Source organism: Lissotriton helveticus, chromosome 8 (assembly GCF_964261635.1).
Source record: "Lissotriton helveticus chromosome 8, aLisHel1.1, whole genome shotgun sequence".
In the NCBI taxonomy this organism is placed as follows: Eukaryota; Metazoa; Chordata; class Amphibia; order Caudata; family Salamandridae; genus Lissotriton; species Lissotriton helveticus.
The window spans coordinates 892,773,241-892,793,213 of NC_136069.1; the positions used below are offsets into that span (position 1 = coordinate 892,773,241).

The window sequence follows — 19,973 nt, forward strand, 5'->3', positions numbered from 1 at the left end:
TCAGTGAAAAATTGAAGATAGGCTTCAGTATATTATATACTTAAGTAGTGTGTTAAGTTTTTGATGACTGTTATTAATTTACTGTTGGGTAATAGTGGTTAATAACATTTTTTATTATATTTTACCACAGATTCAACTGCACATTATTTCAAGATTTTAGGATGCCTAGCAAAGAAAGAGTAAGAAAGGCTGGAAAACGTCAAAGACAGCAGGAGCATGGAATATTGCAGCAGTCCTCTAACAAAAAGATTTGTCAAGTCACCAAGAAAGCACCGGGTAAGAGTCGAAAAACAGTCATAAGAAATATGTCTAGTAAAAAAAATATTACTACAGAAAATGTTTCACTCCAGAAAAGGAGACCGAATTCAAATGGTAAGGAAAGGCCAATGAGAAATGTTACTGCTAGAGTAAGAGATAACTCTATGCATGAAAGTAGAAGGAAACAACAGTTTAGGGATATTCGTAAACGAATGTTCCGCAACAGGATAATTGGGAATTTGTTAAAAAATATTAAGAAAGGTCAGCAGAAAGTGGTTTTTTATAAGAGAAAAAAAATAGTTGAGAAAGTTATTGATCAGGCCTTTGAAATTAAACGGAAGTTATTTATTTTGACAATCAATAGAATTAGGAAGCTAAACAAGGTAATTTATGATTTCAAAAGAAATAGTAGATGGAAGAGAATAGTTAATCGTAGTAATTTTTGTGAAGTTTTTTCTGGAGAATGGATGCATAGTTCAAGCTCTGAGGCATTTTTTAATGAGGAGAGTTATTTCCAGGATAATGATTTGGTGCATGCAGTTGACACCAGTGGTCGAGCTTATGAAGTGAAAGATGGTTGTCCAGTTGAAAAAGAAAAACTTGTGAGAACAGAGATAGAAGAGGTGTTAGGTAATGAGGTTTTAGGGAGACGTCCTAAGGGTCCTGTGTACACCTGGAAGTGTAGTAGTATTTGCAGTGTACGACAGGATTCCATCAATTTGCTTTGTGATTTTATACGGTCATTTAGTAAGAAAAGTTTGAAGCAGAAAATGAAGTTGTTGCAAGAATTAGATCCTTGCAGAGTGAGAGAAGTGATAGGTTTGCATGGTCATTCACTGGCTTGTCTTTCCAGGAGAGTATGCCAGAGTGTTTTTCATCATTTCAGGATGCTAGCAGTGCATCATAATAAAGTGAGGAAATTAGTTAGAATGTTGTATTATGCTAAGAGTCCAGCAATTATGCTAAAACAATTATGCGCTGCTCTTTTGCATGGTTCTGAAATAGATGTGAAAAATATATGTGAAGAAATTGAGTTTTGTTACTTTGGAAGTAAAGAGGAGAATGTTGAAATTGACCAAGAAGAAGAGAGTAATGTGGAAGATAGTGTACAGGTTTCCAGTACAGATAATTTCCAGAGGGAAATTGCGACGTTTGAGGTGAAATCAAGTGAGAGGCCAAATTTCACTTGTGTGTGTTGTCGACGCACTTATTATAAGAATCAGACTAAGTTAGTGGATTTATATGGAAAAAGTGAAAGGGAAAATAATAGTGAATGGAAGGATTTTACAACATACTTGATGGTAGAAAATTGTTTTGATTTGGGATTGGATCAACGTGTGTGTACTTATTGTTGTAACAAATTAAATCAAAACCAGATGCCTGCTAGAGCAGTTCATAATAATCTGGAATTGGTTGAAATTCCTTCTGAATTGAAGGATTTAAATACTTATGAATCTATTTTGATTCAAAGTATCCATCCCTTTCAGGCTATTGTAAGAATGGAGCCAAAGACAGGGAAATTGCCTCCATCAGATTTACAGAGAGGATTAAAGGGAAGAGTTGTTTATTTGCCTCTAGATTTGAAGAAAAACATTAACACAATTGGAGTAGAAAAAGTGGAAGAGGAACCTCTGGTTATCTTAGTTAATGGGGTTCCGACAAAGAATAAGAAAATATGGCAAGATTTAGTAGATGTTAGGAAAGTCAAAAGGGCAACATTGTATTTGAAAAAATATAATAAATACTATAAAAATGTATATGTTGCAGAAGAGGAAGTAAGTGAGGAAGAGGATAGCGATTTGTGTGCTGGTCAAATTGAGAAAGTAGAACCCTGTACTAGTGAAGAAATATATGAACATTATAGTGTTCATCCTTTGCATTCCAAGGAAGTCATGGGGAATGCTATTGAGTTGTTTCAAATGAAACAAGCGAAAGGGAGTCCCATTAGTGTTTGGGAGGAAAGTTTGGAAGCTCGGTGTTTCCCACAGCTTTTTCCAACAGGTCAGGGAGGAAGATATGATGAGCGACCTCATCAAATTCCTGCTTCTGAATACCGGACTTTGCGATTGTATGCAGGAGATCCTAGGTTTCGACAATGCATTCCTTATTTGTTTCATCTCCTGTTTGAAAGCGATCTGTCTGGACTGTCATATGCAGTGAACCACATCTTGAAAAGTGGTATACACATGCAAAACATCTCGGCAAGTGACTTTATGGATAAAGTCAATGTCCAAGACAGCATTTTGGATTCTCACCTGATTAATCTCATGGCGTGTCAGCGTGGTACTAATGAGTACTGGTACCGTCGTCATGGTGATTTAAAATGTATGCTGAGGAACTTAGGAACTCCCACATGGTTCCTCACTTTGAGCTGTGCTGAGTATGGCTGGGAAGACTTACTTGAATTTCTACGAGAGGCAAATGCTAACGTAGAAAACATCGAATTCAAGACACCCGGAGAACTGTGCTCTTTGGATCCAGTCAATGTATGTAGGTACTTCAATCATAGATTTGAAGGTATGATGTCTTTCATCATGAATAAGAAGAATCCACCTCTTGGAGAGGTGTTGGATTTCTTCTGGAGGAAGGAGTACCAAGCAAGAGGTGCTCCTCATATACATATGTTGCTGTGGATCAAGGATGCACCTAAATTTGGAACGGATGCAGACGACTCAGTGATGAGTTTCATAGAACAGTATTCTACGTGTGCTGTTCCAAACGCAAAGGAGAAAAAAAGCCTAAGAGAAAAAGTTCTACGTTTCCAAAGCCATCGATGTGGAAAGTACTGTCGTCGTAAATTCCGGAACAAAGACAAGTTCTACACCAAATGTCGTTTCGGCTTTCCACGATCGGTGATTTCTAAAGGAAGAGTGAACAGTTTGATGTCTTCGCTGCGACATAATGTGATGAAGAAATCACCTAAAAACACATACAATTTGAAGAGGAACGAAGAGTCTAAGTACATCAACGACTACAACCCGGTGATTTTGTCCATGTGGAATGCTAACATGGATATACAGTTTGTGGCTGATAACTGTATGGCTGTGGCTAGGTATGTGACATCTTACATCACCAAAAAAGAGAAGACAGAATTGAAGGATATGTGGGAGGACATTTCCCATGAAAAGAGCCTCAGCAAGAAGTTGTACAGTTTCAGTCTGAAGATGTTGTCGCATCGAGAAATCGGAGCTTACGAATGTTCTGACCGGTTGTCTTCAGCAAGTCTCTATGCCAAGTCCAGGAGTATCGTTTGGGCGAGTGTTGGTCTTGCTGCAACGCGTAATCGAGTTCTGAAACCTGTGCGGGAAATTGAGTATTTGGCGGAAAAGGAGCCAAACAGTACCGACATTTTGAAGAGCAACATGTTGGATACATATTATCCAAATCGAAGCAGTCACCTCGAGAATGTTTGTCTGTATGAGGTTCTGCAAAATTACATATTCAAGAGGAACATCAAAGAAGATACTGAGAAAGGAGTGTATGCTGTAATAGGAAGTGAGGGATGTCTGGTCAAGCAAAGAAAATGCCACTTGATAAACCATCGAAAATTGAGTGGCGAATCTCCTGAAAAAAAGGAGTTTTTCTATTTAGCACTTTTGCAACTTTTTAAGCCTTGGCGTGCAGAAGAGGAACTGCTTGGAGATTTCCTCTGTTACGAAGACTCTTTCAATGCTGCCAAGGAGACCATAGAATGTCCTGCTTTTCCCAAATATGTAGAAATGTTGAATGTGGAAATTGAGCAGGAAGCAACGATTGCAGCCGAGATTGCCAGAGACAGTTCTCAGGACAGTCAGAGTTCTGCTTCATTGAGTCAGGATCCACTAGGAGGACCTCTTATCGAAAATGAAGCTGCCACTGCTATGAATGAAGTGGAAAGAGCCATGGCACATGCTCAGGAGGATGCGGTTAACTTAGAAGAGTTGGAAAGACAACTCAACGTTGAGCAGAGGAAAATATATGACGAACTTACCATGCAAATTGATCATGGATTAAGTCATGATAAGAAAGAGTGCTCATGTACGTCGTTGAAGCCTGTCCGACTGTACGTGAGTGGAGAAGCGGGAACTGGAAAAAGTTTCCTTATTAAAGCAATTTCATGTTATTTGCAGGAAAGGACAGAGTCATCGCTGTCTTGTGTTGTCACCGCTCCAACTGGACTGGCAGCACATAACATTAAAGGGATTACTTTACATCGTTTACTGATGCTGCCAGTGGAGCATGACAACAAATTAGAATATCACAAGCTATCTGGAGATGCTTGTTTTGAAGTTTCAAGAGTCTTGAGGAAAATGAAACTTCTTATCATTGACGAAGTAAGCATGGTTTCCAATGTTATGCTTGCCTTTGTGCATTTGAGAATGCAAGAAGTTCTCAAAACAGAGTATGATGTGTTATTTGGTGGCAAACACATCATTGTTTTTGGAGATCTTCTGCAGCTGACACCAGTGAAAGGGCAACCTGTGTTCAAAATGCTCACGCATGAAGATACCAGGAAGTGCTTAGGGAGTATTGGCAACGTCAATATATGGTTAAACTTCAATTATGCTGAACTGCATGAAAATATGCGTCAGGCAAAGGATGAAGTTTACAAGACTATTCTACAAGATGTTAGAATTGGAAAAGTGACCGAGCATGGGAAAGAAGCTTTACATGCACGATTACTGACAAATTTATATCCAGACGAAGATGTTGTGCCTGAGAATATTTTTCAGAAAGTTACTGAGAAAAAATCTGGAATATGTTTGATGCCAACTCTTGCAGAATGTGCCAAATTCAACAACAAAATGTTGCATTTAGAAAAGCAAGAGATTGTGAAATTGGAAGCTATTGACAGAGTAGAGCATATGGGATCAACAATTATTTTGTCTGAGAATCTGAAAACAAAATTGGATTCATTAGAGAAGAGTATATCTAAAACTGCGGGTTTTGAAAAGACTCTGAATGTGTGCTTGAACTGCCGTATAATTTTAAGAAGGAATTTACATGTTGAAAGAGGTCTGGTAAATGGATCAATGGGTAATGTTGTTGATTTTGTGAAATACAGAAATAGAGATGGAATTGAATTTTTAAAAATTAAATTTGATGGCATTGAGGAAGTACAGCTAATTGCTCGTTGTTCTGCTAGATTTTTGCTTGTAAAAGACTTATATGTTCGTCGTAAGCAGTTTCCTGTTTGCTTGGCATATGCGGTGACAATCCATAAATCGCAAGGTTTAAGTGTAGACTGTGCATTGGTGAATATTGGCAGTTCTGTGTTCAAGGAGGGTATGGCATATGTGGCATTGTCACGAGTTAGGACTTTATCGGGATTGTACTTGATTGAGTGTGATGTCACAAACATTTGTGCGGATCTAGATTGTGTTAAGGAATACAATAGGTTGAGAAGAGAGTATGCGCCACATTTGCCTCAGTATCCTTTGTTTGAGAAATGTGTGGTAGGCCGGAAACGAAGAAATGTGACCAATACTGGGGAGGTTGTAGCAAAAAGACGAAAAGTTGATGAACCTGAAATTATAAGCAGAAACAAAAAGGATTCTGTTGAAGATGTTGTTGGTTTTCAATTTGAAAACAGTTCTGGTGTCAACTGCTATGCTAATGTAGTGGTTAATGTTGTCTTTTCTCTAGAAACTTTAAAAGAACAGATTGTGGTCAATTCGGATCAAAGATTTTGCAGTTTGTTAAATTCTGTGTTAGAGAAATGTAGCACTGATAGAACAAACATAGAAAGTGTGTCTGAAATTCGAAATCTGTTAGACAGATGTTCAGGCCAAACACAATTCTCTCAAAATAGTCAGCAAGATTGTCAGGAGTTTTTAATGTATATGCTTGATGTATTGCATGATGAAGGTGTAGATGTAGATCACCTGTTTGGGCTTTCTTATCAATGGCAGCATGACTGCGAGAACTGTAGGGTATCAGCTACTACTAGTGTAGACTCAGAAAGATTTATATATTTAACTTTGCCAGACAGTAAATCAGTCTCTTTTAAAAAGCTAGTAAAAGCAGCTGATCACAACATGGAGTGTAGCCAATGTAAATCTGAAATGATGTCCACTTTATTTATACGAACATATGGCCAGTATGTCATTTTAATGTTCCAACGATGTAGGCCTGATGGAACAAAATTGACAACTTTAATTAAAAATTTTGTGGCTTCACAGTTGTCAATATCAGGAAGGACTTTTGTAACTGTAGCAATTATATATCATGATGGTCCTTCAATAACATCAGGACATTATACAGCTTATTTAAAGTGTAGAAATGGCTGGTCATTCTGCAATGATTCTGTTTTAATTTTCAAAAAAAAATTGCCATATGACCTTAAAAACTCTTACCTGGTGTTTTTAAAACCAAAATTTTAGGGAAAGAATCTCGGGATGTGCTCTGAGGAATTTCAAGAAGTTCTTATGGCTCCTACACTATTTGGCCTTGAGGATAAGTGTAGTACAGAGACATAACTTCTAACCATAAGACTGGACGTCATGGAAAAATAACTGCACTTTGAATGAGTTCAGAAAAACTATTTCTTTTTATAAGCTAATTGAAGCAGCGAATCAAAACATGGAGTAGAGGGAATGTAAGTCTGCAATGCTGTCTACTGTTTTACATTGCTTTGTGATTAAAAGTGATGTAGAGAATTAAATAATTGTACTAGTCATAAAGGTAGTGTAAGTCTGCTTCATAGTAAGCAGTATCAGTGTGATAGGAAATGTAGAACATGATTGAGCAAGAAGGGGAAGATATTACTAGTCCAGGATTGTGTAAATGATCTTCAACATTTTAATTCTGAAAGTTGCGGAAATGCGAAAAGACGGGATTGGCTTACAAGAAATCCAAGAGTTATACATGGCTCTGACACGATTTGGCCTTGTGGAATCGTGTGGTAGAGAGCGAGAAGTCATTTATTGTATGTAACATGTTTTTGAAAACGATGGAGGTTTTCTTTCAGAAAGTGGCGGGTTGAAAGTAATAACAGCACAACAGAGTGTAAGCTGTTCATAGGACATCCTTGGCCGTCATGGAAAGTAAGTTAACTTTAAGGAGTTCTGAATTCTGATTTGTAATGTATGGGTTTTTTAAACACAATCATTTTGATTGTGTTTTTTTTTCCCCGCTGTTATATGATGAATACCTTCAAGTCACTGTTTTAGTGAAATTTGATACATTCTGAGAACAGCAAAAATAAACCATTTAACATGTATAATTAATTCTGTTCTGTTTGCATTTATGATGTACATGTAGAACTGTGTAGGAGGCATGGAGAAGGTGAGGCTTCTGTCAGTGTCAAAGTTGTTGCATACAGTGCTCATATTCTACGTAGTCTTTTATATTTCATTACTTTCACTGTTTCTGACAGATCTAAAAATTTTTTTTTTAAAAGAACAGTAAGTATAAGGGAAGGAAACAGACAGTTATGTTAAAAGAAACACAGCTATAGGGAATAAACTAGGGATACTGTTACCCGCAATCCTCTGCTGATGATGTCACTGAGCATGTCATGAATGATGTAATATGTGACATCATCAGCAGTGGATTACGGGTAATAGTATCTCTAGTTTACTCCCCTATAGCTGTCTTTCTTTTAACATAACTGTCTGTTTCCTTCCCTTATACTTACTGTTCTTTTTTATAAAAAAATTTTTTTGGTTCGCTTCCGGTTCGCGTACCGGGGAGCGAACTGGGAAGCGAACTAAGAGAAATAGAGGTTGGCACAGTTGCAAATATTGTACCAATTTTTTTATAACGGGGAGGTAGTTCTGAAAAGAACTTTTTTTTAAATTGTTTTTGTTGTTTTATATTTTTTTTATTATTTTTCTGAACATTTTTTTTACTTTTTTTGAATTTTTCTGAACAGTTTTATATTTTTTTTGTTTTTTTTTCGGAGGGGGCAACGAAAACGATTCATTGTAAAGGGCTCAACAGGAGGAAGAAAACAAAAAAAAGAATTTATTGTTTGGTGAGTTTCGGACAAACATGAGCATGATTGTTAATAGCTCTGTTGATCAGAGTGATGCTACTTTCTGCGTAGCAAATGATTCCACTGCAATGTACGCAGACTTGTTTTACTTCACGAAATCTCGTTTGTATATTTGGCACCATCTCCCTGCCCTCTGGTCCCGTTACTTCCGGTACAACAGATCTTCTGGCCATAATAGGGAGATTATCTAGGTCGTCCTGTTCCTCTTCTTCCTCTTCTTGCTGAATTATAACTTTAGCAGGTGGTCCACTCTTCCTTGGATGTGGTGGAGGTGGTGGGGAAGCACCAGCTGAAGCTAGTAAAGAAGCCATTGCTCACTGGTAACAAAGGGTCTTTCTCTCACAATGATGAAAGTCTGAGTGAGGAAAGAAGGAGGGATTTTCACCATTTGGGAAAAAAAATAGTTCTCAACCAATGAAAAGTGTTCATTTTAGATCATATGACCTAGTCTTACATCATTAGGAAACCGAAAGTGAAATGAACCAATGAAAAGTGTTATTACCAAGTCACATGACCTGCTGTGTTTACGTTACGCGCTTTGCAGGGCCTCCCGGTTTGCTTCCAGAAACCTGTGCTTTGCGACTCGGTAAGCGTACGAGTTCGCTAACGTAGCACGTCATATGACGTATCACGCGACAACGCGAAACGTCATGCGGACGGGAGGCGTCACGATGTTGTTTTCTAACGCGGCAGTTGCGGTAAAGAAACGTTTACCGGCTCGCGGTCTATTTCGCGGCATCAAGGTCAGCTAACGGGAAGCTTCCCGATTCGCGAAGCGGGAACGAAGAAAAAAAAATATTTAAAAAAAAAAATTATTCATAAACATATAAAATATATTTTTGGATTTAAAGAAGAATACATTTTACAGCTACAGATATTAGCTGTTAAAAAACCAATGAAATTCACTGAAAAAACCATAGGTTATAGACCATATATAGTTAGGAATTAGCATTTACAAAACCTTGAAAATTCACTGAAAAAACCATAGGTTATAGACCATATATAGTTAGGAATTAGCATTTAAAAAACCTTATTTTACTCACACAAAACCATTGAAATTCCATATATAGTTAGTTGCACTAACTATATATCGCGCACCCGTAATCCACTGCTGATGATGTCACATATTACATCATTCATGACATGGTCAGTGACATCACTGATGACATCACTGATGACACCATCTTGAGGTAAATTCACTTTTACAGGATGAAAATCCTGACGTCCTGTTTCTGTGCGAAACATGGCTTCGAGATGGCGTAACCACCATCCCCAACCTGACGCTCCCGGATGAGTTTCACCTGGCCACCATAAACCGTGAAACACGGGGCGGTGGCATCGCAATAATCTATAAAAAGCACCTTACCTGCTCGTTCATTAAAGAATCACTCCCAGACTGTGAATGTGCCCAATTTAAAATCAGTATTAGCCCTCAGTCTACGCTATCCGGCCTATACATATATCGCCCACCAGGCCAGGCCTCAAGGTTCATTGACGCCCTCCTTGAGACATCTACGGCGCTCATCACCAAATCTGCTAACTTCACCATTCTAGGTGATCTTAATCTGCATTTTGACTCAACTAACGACCACACAATCGCTAATCTTCTTGCAGATCTTTCGGCACTACAACTTAACCCGCTGGTCCATGCTCCTACACACATAGCTGGCCATACCCTAGACCCGATTTTCACTAACATCCGAGAAGCAGTCACTGAGATCCCCACCCCAATGGGATGGACGGACCACTACCTCGTCAAACTTATGGTTCCTGTACCACAACGTCAGTACATAACTGAATCCAACCGGCGCTTAAAAAGACCTTGGCACAAACTCTCCATTCCCGCTCTCCATGAAACCCTAGGAGATTTCCACTACGAAGCTAATCAGGAGATTGATGCGACCTACTCTTCGTTCACTACCTGGATTACTAAGGGCCTTGACACTCTCATCCCTGCCAAGCTGACTAAAGGACGCAACACACCCTCTAATCCATGGTATGATGATACCCTTAAAGCGTTGCGTAAGGACTGTAAAAAAGCCGAGCGTCAATGGAGGAAACACCTTGACAACCAGGATAAGGTTAAATACCTATCCAAGCTTAAGATTTATCACAAAGCCATTAGATCTTCCCGCGCCTCCTTTTACGCTAACAAAATCAGCTCCAATCCGAACCCTTCTAAAGTGATCTTTAAATTAGTCAAAGAACTCCAAAATCCTAGAGCGCCTCCTCCAAAAATTTCATCCAACGAACAATGCGAGCAGTTAGCAGCATATTTCGTTGAAAAGGTCCAAAAAATTTATGCGACCTTTCTGCAGAACCCCTCTCATTCTGAGGAACTTAAGACCCCAGCTTCCACCCTCATTCCTCTTACCCAAATCCCCGCTATCACGGCCGCTGACCTAACTAAACTATGCAAGAAAGTGAAGTCTGGCTCCCCAGCTGATCCTATGAGTCCTTCCCACTTCCTGGACTCAATTGAATTTTTTTTACCCCCCATGCTGAATATCCTTAATCTTTCATTTACCTCTGGATCGGTACCCATAGCTTGGAAGCAGGCATGGGTATCACCAATAATAAAAAAACCTGCCCTCGACCCTTCCAAACCGGAAAACTTTCGGCCAATTTCCCTCCTCCCCTGGATATCCAAGATAGCAGAGGCCCATGTTAATGGCATCCTCTCGAAACATGTGGACCGTCATGGAATCCTGGATCCCTCCCAAAATGGCTTTCGAGCGGGCCATAGCACTGAGTCCGCCTTATTGGCTACCACCGAACATCTCCGGACGATTTTAGACGCCGGTCAAAGCGCTGCACTGATCCTCTTAGATCTCAGTGCAGCCTTTGACACGGTATCCCATGACATTCTTCTGAAACGTCTGGAGATGGCCGGTGTGACGGGCCTTGCTCTGCTATGGTTCCAATCCTTTCTTAAGGACAGGTCTTTCAAGGTGTCAGCCCCTCCATTCCTCTCTAAAACCCATCCCATAGCACAAGGAGTCCCCCAGGGCTCAGCGCTGAGTCCCTCCCTCTTTAACTTAAATGTTCAGCCACTTGCGGACGTGGCCAAAGAGTGGGGGCTCACGCTGGTCTCATACGCCGATGACACCCAGCTGGTCGTCACCCTCTCGGAAAGCCCGTCCATCGCGGCATCCAAGTTTACAGAGGGCATGGCAGCGGTGGCACAGTGGATGACGGAGAATTACCTCCAACTTAATGCCGGGAAAACCGAGGTGCTCCTCCTGGGCCGGAACACCAGCCTATGGAACGAGCACTGGTGGCCTTCATCCTTGGGCACCATTCCACTCCCTAAAAACTGTGTAAAAAATCTGGGAGTCTGGATGGATGCTAAACTCAGCTTCCAGTCACATACTAAAAAGGTGGCGGCCACCTGCATCGGTCTCCTAAGGAATCTCAAGCCTATACTTGGACTCTTTGATTCTAAGGCCCGCCAGCTAATTATCCAGGCAACTATCCTGTCACGCCTGGACTATGCTAACGTCCTCCTCTTGGGAACAAACAAAGCAGAAACAGCTAGGTTCCAACGTATCCAGAACGCGGCGGCCAGAATGCTGGTTGGTCTCCCACGCAGATGCTCAGTTAGAGCTACCATCCGCAAACTCCACTGGCTGCCCGTGGAACACAGAGTTAAATTTAAAGCTCTTATCACGATCTTTAAGATCGTCAAACAGGGAAATCCCCCCCTACTGCGAAACCTGGCCCGACCCTATGTCCCCGGTCGCGAACTCCGCTCCTCCAACCAACTTCTTCTGGCTGTTCCCAGAACTAGGCTCTGTCGCACTGGAGGTCGCTCCTTTAGTGTTCTCGGTCCTAAACTATGGAACAATCTCCCCCTCAGTATCCGCTCCATAGACTGTCTCTCAACCTTTCGTAAAGCTATCAAGACCCACCTTTTTCCTGCCACCTAGGGCTTTTAGCCTCCCCCCCTGCCTTAGAGGTATGTGTCTGTCTTTTAGCGCCGGGACGCCCCATTGCTGGGGTAGCTGTTGCGCTTCACCAAACCTAGAAATGAAATGAAGAAATGACATCTCAAATGACATCACTGATGATATCTCATTTGACATCAATGGTCACATCAATGATGATATCATTAATGTGACAATACAATGCATCTCCTCACACTTTAATATAACCTCTGTTACACCCAGTGTTAAATACAGAGTATAATTTTTGAAACCATTGACACACCAATACTAGTTACTACATACCCACTCACTGATTCCTACGTCTACACACACATTCACTCATTCACCCATACAATCATTCATACATACAATCAGTCATCTTTACAACACTATCATATGCACTCATACACCTATACAGACACTCACACTCTGCCACTCATCCATGGAGTTACTCACACACCTAGTCAGTCCTGTAAAGAATCAATCACACTTCCATTTTCTAAACTACACAGTTAAACATAGAGTACCTTACATTTTCAAACATATACTAACACATACTTACTCTCTTATAGAATCACTGATACAAGTACACATTGATCTGCACAGAGTCACACACCTCCCAGCCAGTCATACACACACTCAGTCTCCTATACAAATACTTGTGCAACCAATCAATAACCCATATAGCTACTTATATAGCTACTGATCAACACATGCAGCAGCTTGCACAACAACAGACATGCTGATGCACACTTTCAGACAGTTTAGTCACTAACCCGTGCATTTAGTAAGACGCATTTAATCACTCACTCATACAGTCAATCACGCACCTACTAAAACCTTCATTGAGACACTTATACATCCACTCATTCTTCAATATGTAAAACATATTTAAACTTTACAGAAACACATAATCACTGGATGTTGTCATCAGTGATGTCATTTGAGATGTCATCAGTGATGTCATCAGTGATGTCACTGACCATGTCATGAATGATGTAATATGTGACATCATCAGCAGTGGATTACGGGTGCGCGATATATAGTTAGTGCAACTAACTATATATGGAATTTCAATGGTTTTGTGTGAGTAAAATAAGGTTTTTTAAATGCTAATTCCTAACTATATATGGTCTATAACCTATGGTTTTTTCAGTGAATATATATATATGTACATGTATGTGTGTATATATAAAATGTGTGTGCGTATATATATTATTTCAATTAGACTTTCAGTGTCTATGAGAAACAACAAACAAGCCACTCCACTCAAAGCTTGCTTCTCAAACTTGTTTTATTTTCAGCACAAGAGAAAAATATGTGTTTTGTCCTCTCTCAGTCTTGGTCACAGGATCAGCTGGCCATTTTCCAGCACTTTATATTGCCATAATTGCATCATAAGCATAAAAACACACCGCAAAACCCTGCAGATATCCTGCATGTTCAATTTGATATGCACATTATTTGAATGATACATTCTTAGATACTTTTCAGAATATTGTAAATAATTCCATAGTGGTAGGGTCAATCATCATTAAAAATCACGTTATTTGCATGTTACATATTTGAAACAGTCTGTACGGGAAAAAAGACAACCTACATATCAATTTTTTTTTTTTTATCCCTAACAGACATTAATCATACAATCACATTAAAGGTGCCTCTAATTAGTGGCCCCTAGAGGCCTATCACACACACACACAGACACACACACATATTCTAAAAAAACATCACTAGTCATTCATTTCTACATACGGGCCCTAAGGGAGCTTCCTTCTTAAACCACTTACTATAGATGGACATGGAGCTCCTCATCCATGTTCATCCCTACTGTTGCTATGCATCCCGCCTCTAAAATAAACTTTGATTCCAACTTCCTTAAGGATGCTACCCTATCGCCCCTGGGTTTTTTGGGGCTGTGCCTATTCCGCAGAACTTTACCTTTATCTAATTTCTATCAAGGCAAGTATTAAAAGTGCTTAGCAATGCTGTAGCTTTGGTCATTGTTAGTTCTGGCTCGTCAATGTTCCAGAATTTGTTTCTTTTTACTGGAAATAGGGTCGAGCCAATGTACCACTTCCCACACTGGCACATAATCGCATAAACAACAAAATCTGTTTTATATGTGATCAACTTAGTTATATACCATTTTTGTGTATTCAGGCCAATGTAATCCCCTTTACATTATTGCTGTAGTTACAAGCTTTGCATTGGCCACAACGCTTAAACCCCTGTATCTGATTCAGCCAGTTCTTTCATTTAGGTGAAAGAAGACTATGGACTACCAAGTCCAGCAAAGATGTATTTCTTTGGAAGGTGACAGCCAGATGTGTACTTATCTTATCTTCCAAGATAGGATCTTGCATCAGTACATCCCATAGTTTTCTCAAAATCTCTCTCAACTGATTTTTTTTTATATATTTAGTGATAAAACGAATGGGTTGATTGGTATTCTGTGCCTGTCTGGCTATAGGTCAAAATAATGCCTCATCCCTAATGGCTTCTGTTGGCAGAGCCGGACTGGTCGTAGCGGGCATCGGGCATTTTCCCGGGTGGCTGGGGCCGATTTTGCAGCGGTGGGGGCCATTTTTGCAGCGGTGCTGCTATATCAGCCCCCAGTAACAAAAGCAGCAGAGGGGCTGGTCCGTCAAAATTGCCCAGGCTGCTTTGGGTTCCCAGTCCGGCCCTGTCTGTTAGGGCTTTGTTGGGATAACCTCTCACCTTTAACCTTCCAACCATCTCATTTTTGGTCCTTTGATAATCTTCCTCCGCGCTGCAGTTGCGCTTTGCACATAGGAACTCACTAAATGGGATGCTCCATTTCAGGCTAGGTGGGTGGCAACTGCGTGGGTGTAGAAAAGAGTTTCAAATCCTCCTCTGACCTGTTCCATACACCGAAAATATCATTGGTACAGTGTAGCCAAATGACAACTCTATCTTTCCACTGTTCCATGCCAGAACCCTATAGTACCTGCTCCCCCCCATCAACCCATCAACAAATGAGCGCAGCTGGGAGATATGTGTATATATCTTTACTCCTCAATGAAATTCGAGGTAGAGCCCTTAATCATAACCTTTGAAGTGGAGTGCAAACCCTCCAATGTAACTGTCACCTGCTTCCATCTACTCTATTCTTCCACTGCTATTTATAGTTCGAAAATTTTGTAATTTGCTTTTGCACGATTAAGCAATATTCATCAAAAATAACTGGACATTATTTGAAAAGCATTTAAGTACTATATCTAAGCATGAAGAGCGTCTGGATTCTAGGAAGCATTTTGTGCAGGAAAAGTTGTCCAAAAAATCAAGTGCCATGAACAACAGCCGCTTACATTCTAGTCATTCATTTTATTACTATGCTCCAGTGCGAACATTTTCCTGTTTACACAGCATGATTAAGCCACATCATGCCATAATAGTGTAATTGACAATTTTGCATAACATGCATAACACAAAATTATGCAGATGTACGCTAGCTTGACAGAAATTTTGCCCAGGCCTTATTATAAGGTCATGGTTTGCAGACTTAAGTGAAGTTCTCCATTTGGACCCTAAATAGTTATTTACACAAACCATCACACAGTCTATATTTCTGTTTTGCATTTGTCCTCCATGCATGCACAAATCTTCCATACAAGTAGGTCACCTTGAGTTTTTCGCGTGTCCCAGATCCTCCTCTGCGTGATGACAATCAGTAACCCACTCCCCTGCAGACCCCATTCCATAGTATACTTTCCTCTTACACATTTATGACAATGTGCCCTTTTACATTAATTATTAACTCCAAACTCTACAAACCTCATAAGCATAGCTCAAATATCTTCCTTTGCATTCTTTTCATTCTTCCAAAGTTGCCCAGCTGATTATCGATACTGATGTACTCTGTAAATAGACACAGTTTGCATTAAATTAGAAATAAAGCAGGGCTGAAGGTAAGAAAACATTTTCTCTGCACAGTAATGTCACATACATTTAGGATGGTCATTTGCACTAAAACTTGTGCGGAAGTTAATACCTACAAGAAGGGAGGTAAAAGCACCCACTTAAAGGTCGATAAAAAAATCCGGGATGAACTAATCCTAAAAGTGAAAGCAGTGGAGCACTTTAGTCAAGTATCTCTTTCACAAGTGAAAGCTATTTAAAGAAAACTATTGTCACCTCACTTTGAACTATTACCTTTAACCTTGGAACTGCTACCAGTGCTATGCAACTTGTTTTCTGGCTTGCTGAAATCTAAGAACACTACTTCCATTATTCAGCACGGCACCTATTCATGTCTCTGCGCGCCATCGATCCAATTTTGCTGTCCTTGTATATATAATGTATTCAGTTCAGACCCACAATTACATCTTTAAAAACATTAAGTAACAAAGGTGCCCAAATTTGTGTCTTGTTTTTAAATAAATCCAGGGGCACACCATCTGGCCCTGGTGCTTTTAGGGGAATGCCTTTTCTCAATGCCTCCTCTACTTCACTCATGGAAAGTGATGAACTAAGCTGTTGCGCAGTCTGCATGTTAAAAGTGATGTCATCCTCGCACTCACTTAATAGGACATCTTTGGGTTGAATATTTTGGAAAAATGTGCCTCCCAATCGACCCTCAATATGTTGGTATCCAGTCCTAGCTTCGTCACTAAAAAGCGGGAGATTTAATACCTCCCAGAAACTCCTTGAATCCTTCAGAGTGATTGCTCTTTCGAGGCCATCCCAAGCCTGCTTTCCAAATTCGTCTTTAGTCGGGTATATCTTTCACAAGTGAAAGCTATTTAAAGAAACCTATTGTCACCTCACTTTGAACTATCACCTTTAACCTTGGAACTGCTACCACTGCTATGCAACTTGTTTTCTGGCTTGCTGAACTCTAAGAACACTACTTGCATTATTCAGCACGGCACCTATTCATGTCTCTGCGCGCCATCGATCCAATTTTGTTGTCCTTGTATATATATAACGTATTCAGTTCAGTTCAATTAACTTTATCCGATTCAAAAGAATCTGAAAAGTTTACAAGAAATTCATACAATCATTTTAAAATACAAGATATTTTAAAATACAGAAAGTTTTTAGGAGGCAATACACAAAAATTAGCACCAAGATAGATAAAAAACAATACAACTATTCATAATTCATATTGTTTCCAGATTAAAAGAGCAATTCTAATAAAACTGAGCACAGAGCTACAAATAGTGGCAGTTGATAATGACCTCAAATATTCAAAACCTTCTTTGTAGGTACAGGGGCTAATAGCCTGAAAAAATTGGTTTAATGAAGCGGGCTCTTGGGTCTTTGTAAAGTGAACAAAAAAGCATAAAGTGCATTGTGCTCTGTTGAGCTGCGTTATAACATGGGCAAGGGGGAAGTCTCTCACACCATCCCCCCGGTTTCGGAAAAGCCACAAGGAAGTGCAGTGCATTTAAACGAAATCTCGTCATTATAAAACGCCAATGAACCTGAGTGGTAAAAGACAAGTAGAATTGTTGTTGTTTCAAAACTACATATTCCACTGTATTATGATGTTGTCTAGACAAACTTAAAACAGTATGATATGCATTCTTTTTTTTTTATATTTCTTTTTATTAAAGTGAAAAACAAATGAACATGAAAGAAAAAACAGCACAAGGCAGTACATACATAAATGTGTCACATCAATGCGAGGATAGGGACATACAGATGCAATACAATCAACATAATCACGGGAGAGGCAGGGGAGAGGAATCTGAAACAGGAGAAATGCTTAAAGGGTTGCGGAGGAAACATCAGGTTGGGAGGGAAGCAGTTCAGTGTCTAAGTCCGCTTAGGGGGGGAGTACATATCTCACCACGATACGAATTCCATTGGTTCCAGACCTTCCCCCATTTTCGAGGTTTGCCACGGGCAACGTACACCGTCTTCTCTCTGAACATGCACCAATCCATGTTTTGTTTCCATGCCAGAACCGTGGGCGGCCTCTGGGCACCCCATAATTGGGCTATGTCTCTCTTAGCAATCATATTGCCCAGGGTTACCCATTGAAGCTGCGCCACATTGTAATTATTCGGCTCCCACACATTCAACAAGCACCGCCTAGCCTCAGGCATCGACTTCACACCCGTCACCTCACTCATAACTTCATGCACACGAGTCCAATAGCGCGCCACCGTAGGACATTCCCAGATTATGTGGAAAAGGGTACCCACAAGGCCACAACCACGCCTACACAGCCCATCCAGAGAAAATCCCATGTGCACCAGACGCGGCCCAGTAATATAGACCCTGTGAAGAATCTTGAGTTGAACAAACTGAAGGCGCGCCGGAATTGCCACCTCCTTAGGAGAGGACACCGCCGCCTGCCAATCCTCATCGTCTAGCTCCAAGCCATCACTAGTCCAAGCCTCTCGGAGGCGACATAGGAGGTCAACCCTGTTATTTATCAACTTTTTATATATTAGCGAAATTGTGCTATCCGGGACATACCCGTCCAGTATACGGTCCTCAAGCGGGGATGCCTCCGGAATATCCACACCCACTGGAAAAACAGATAACGCATGGCGAATTTGCGCATAACGAAAAAATTCCCTAGCATTCAAATCATACTCTACCTTCAGTTCCTCAAACGTCTTGACCCTACCTTTGGTCCACACATCAGTTACCCTGCAGATACCGATTACGTCCCACTTATCGAATCCCTTCGTTTTGCATAGGGACCCCAGTCTCTCAGACGCATACAACGGGATCGCTCGAGTCGAATTAATCCGTCCAACCCAGGGCGGCCGTGGCGCGATACCATACCTGTACTGCTATCCTGGTGGGGCCCGTGAGTGCCCTCCCCACGGATCATGCGTACTGAACCCTATTGTAGTCCCCGCCGGGCAAAAACCACTTATCCATCTCAAACGCCGGGTTTGGCGCGGGACCATAAGTACAGTGGTTAATCGCCCCCATCTGAGAGGCCCAATAATAACGACGAATGTCAGGAAGCGCGATTCCACCATCATACCACGGGAGTGTCATCTTCGCGAGAGCAATACAGGGACGACCCCCCCCATAGCAATTACCTCTGTAGACTTTCAACCTCTCGAAAGTAGCTAGCAGGCACAGTGTCGAAAGTGTTCTGCAACGCATACAAGAACCGGGGCAGCGACATCATCTTGAACAACGCCGCCCGTCCTAGAGGGGAGAGAGGGAGCCTACGCCAGGCGGCAACGTCAGACCTGAGGCGCTGAAGCGGAGGCAACAAATTACGCTCATAACGGAGTGCGGGGTCCACGGTGATAAAGATCCCCAAATACTTGAATCCCTCCCGCACAACCTGTATAGGACATCCACGAGGCAAGAGGGGAGCGTCGCCCGAGAGAACATAGATACAAGATTTAGACCAGTTAATGACAAGACCGGAATTTTACGGAAAGAGGTCAGGACGTCGAACAGGACTATCAACGACTTCCGAGGGGACGTGAGATACAACAGAATATCGTCCGTGTACAAAGACACCCGGTCTTCAAAGTCTGAGGTCCATCGAATGCCCTTCAAAGACGGCTCCCACCTCAGCCAGGCCGCCAGGGGTTCCAAGGCGAGAGCAAAAAGAAGCGGGGATAAGGGGCAACCCTGGCGCGTCCCTCTGCCAAGGGTAAATGGAGCGGAAACTCGGCCGTTCACTACCACTTGAGCTAAAGGATCAGCGTAAAGCAACTTCACCCAGTTAATAAATACCGGGCCGAAACCGAATTTCGCGAGGGCCGCCCAAAGATATGGCCATTCCAGCGTATCAAACGCCATTGTGGCGTCCAAAGAAGCCAAAATGGCCGGCTCACGTAACGTCACCGCCCTCGCAA

At 41.1% G+C, this 19,973-nt stretch overlaps 1 protein-coding gene across 3 annotated transcripts in view; it reads right to left on the reverse strand.

Annotated features, from left to right (window-relative positions):
- LOC144772966 (F-box-like/WD repeat-containing protein TBL1X) overlaps positions 1 to 19,973 on the reverse strand; it is a 952,308-nt gene that overhangs the window by 589,765 nt on the left and 342,570 nt on the right. For all 3 annotated transcript variants that reach the window (XM_078657676.1, XM_078657675.1, XM_078657677.1), the window contains one exon: positions 15,961 to 16,044. The gene's annotated coding sequence lies outside the window, so the exon portion shown is untranslated. The remainder of the gene's footprint in view (positions 1 to 15,960; positions 16,045 to 19,973) is intronic.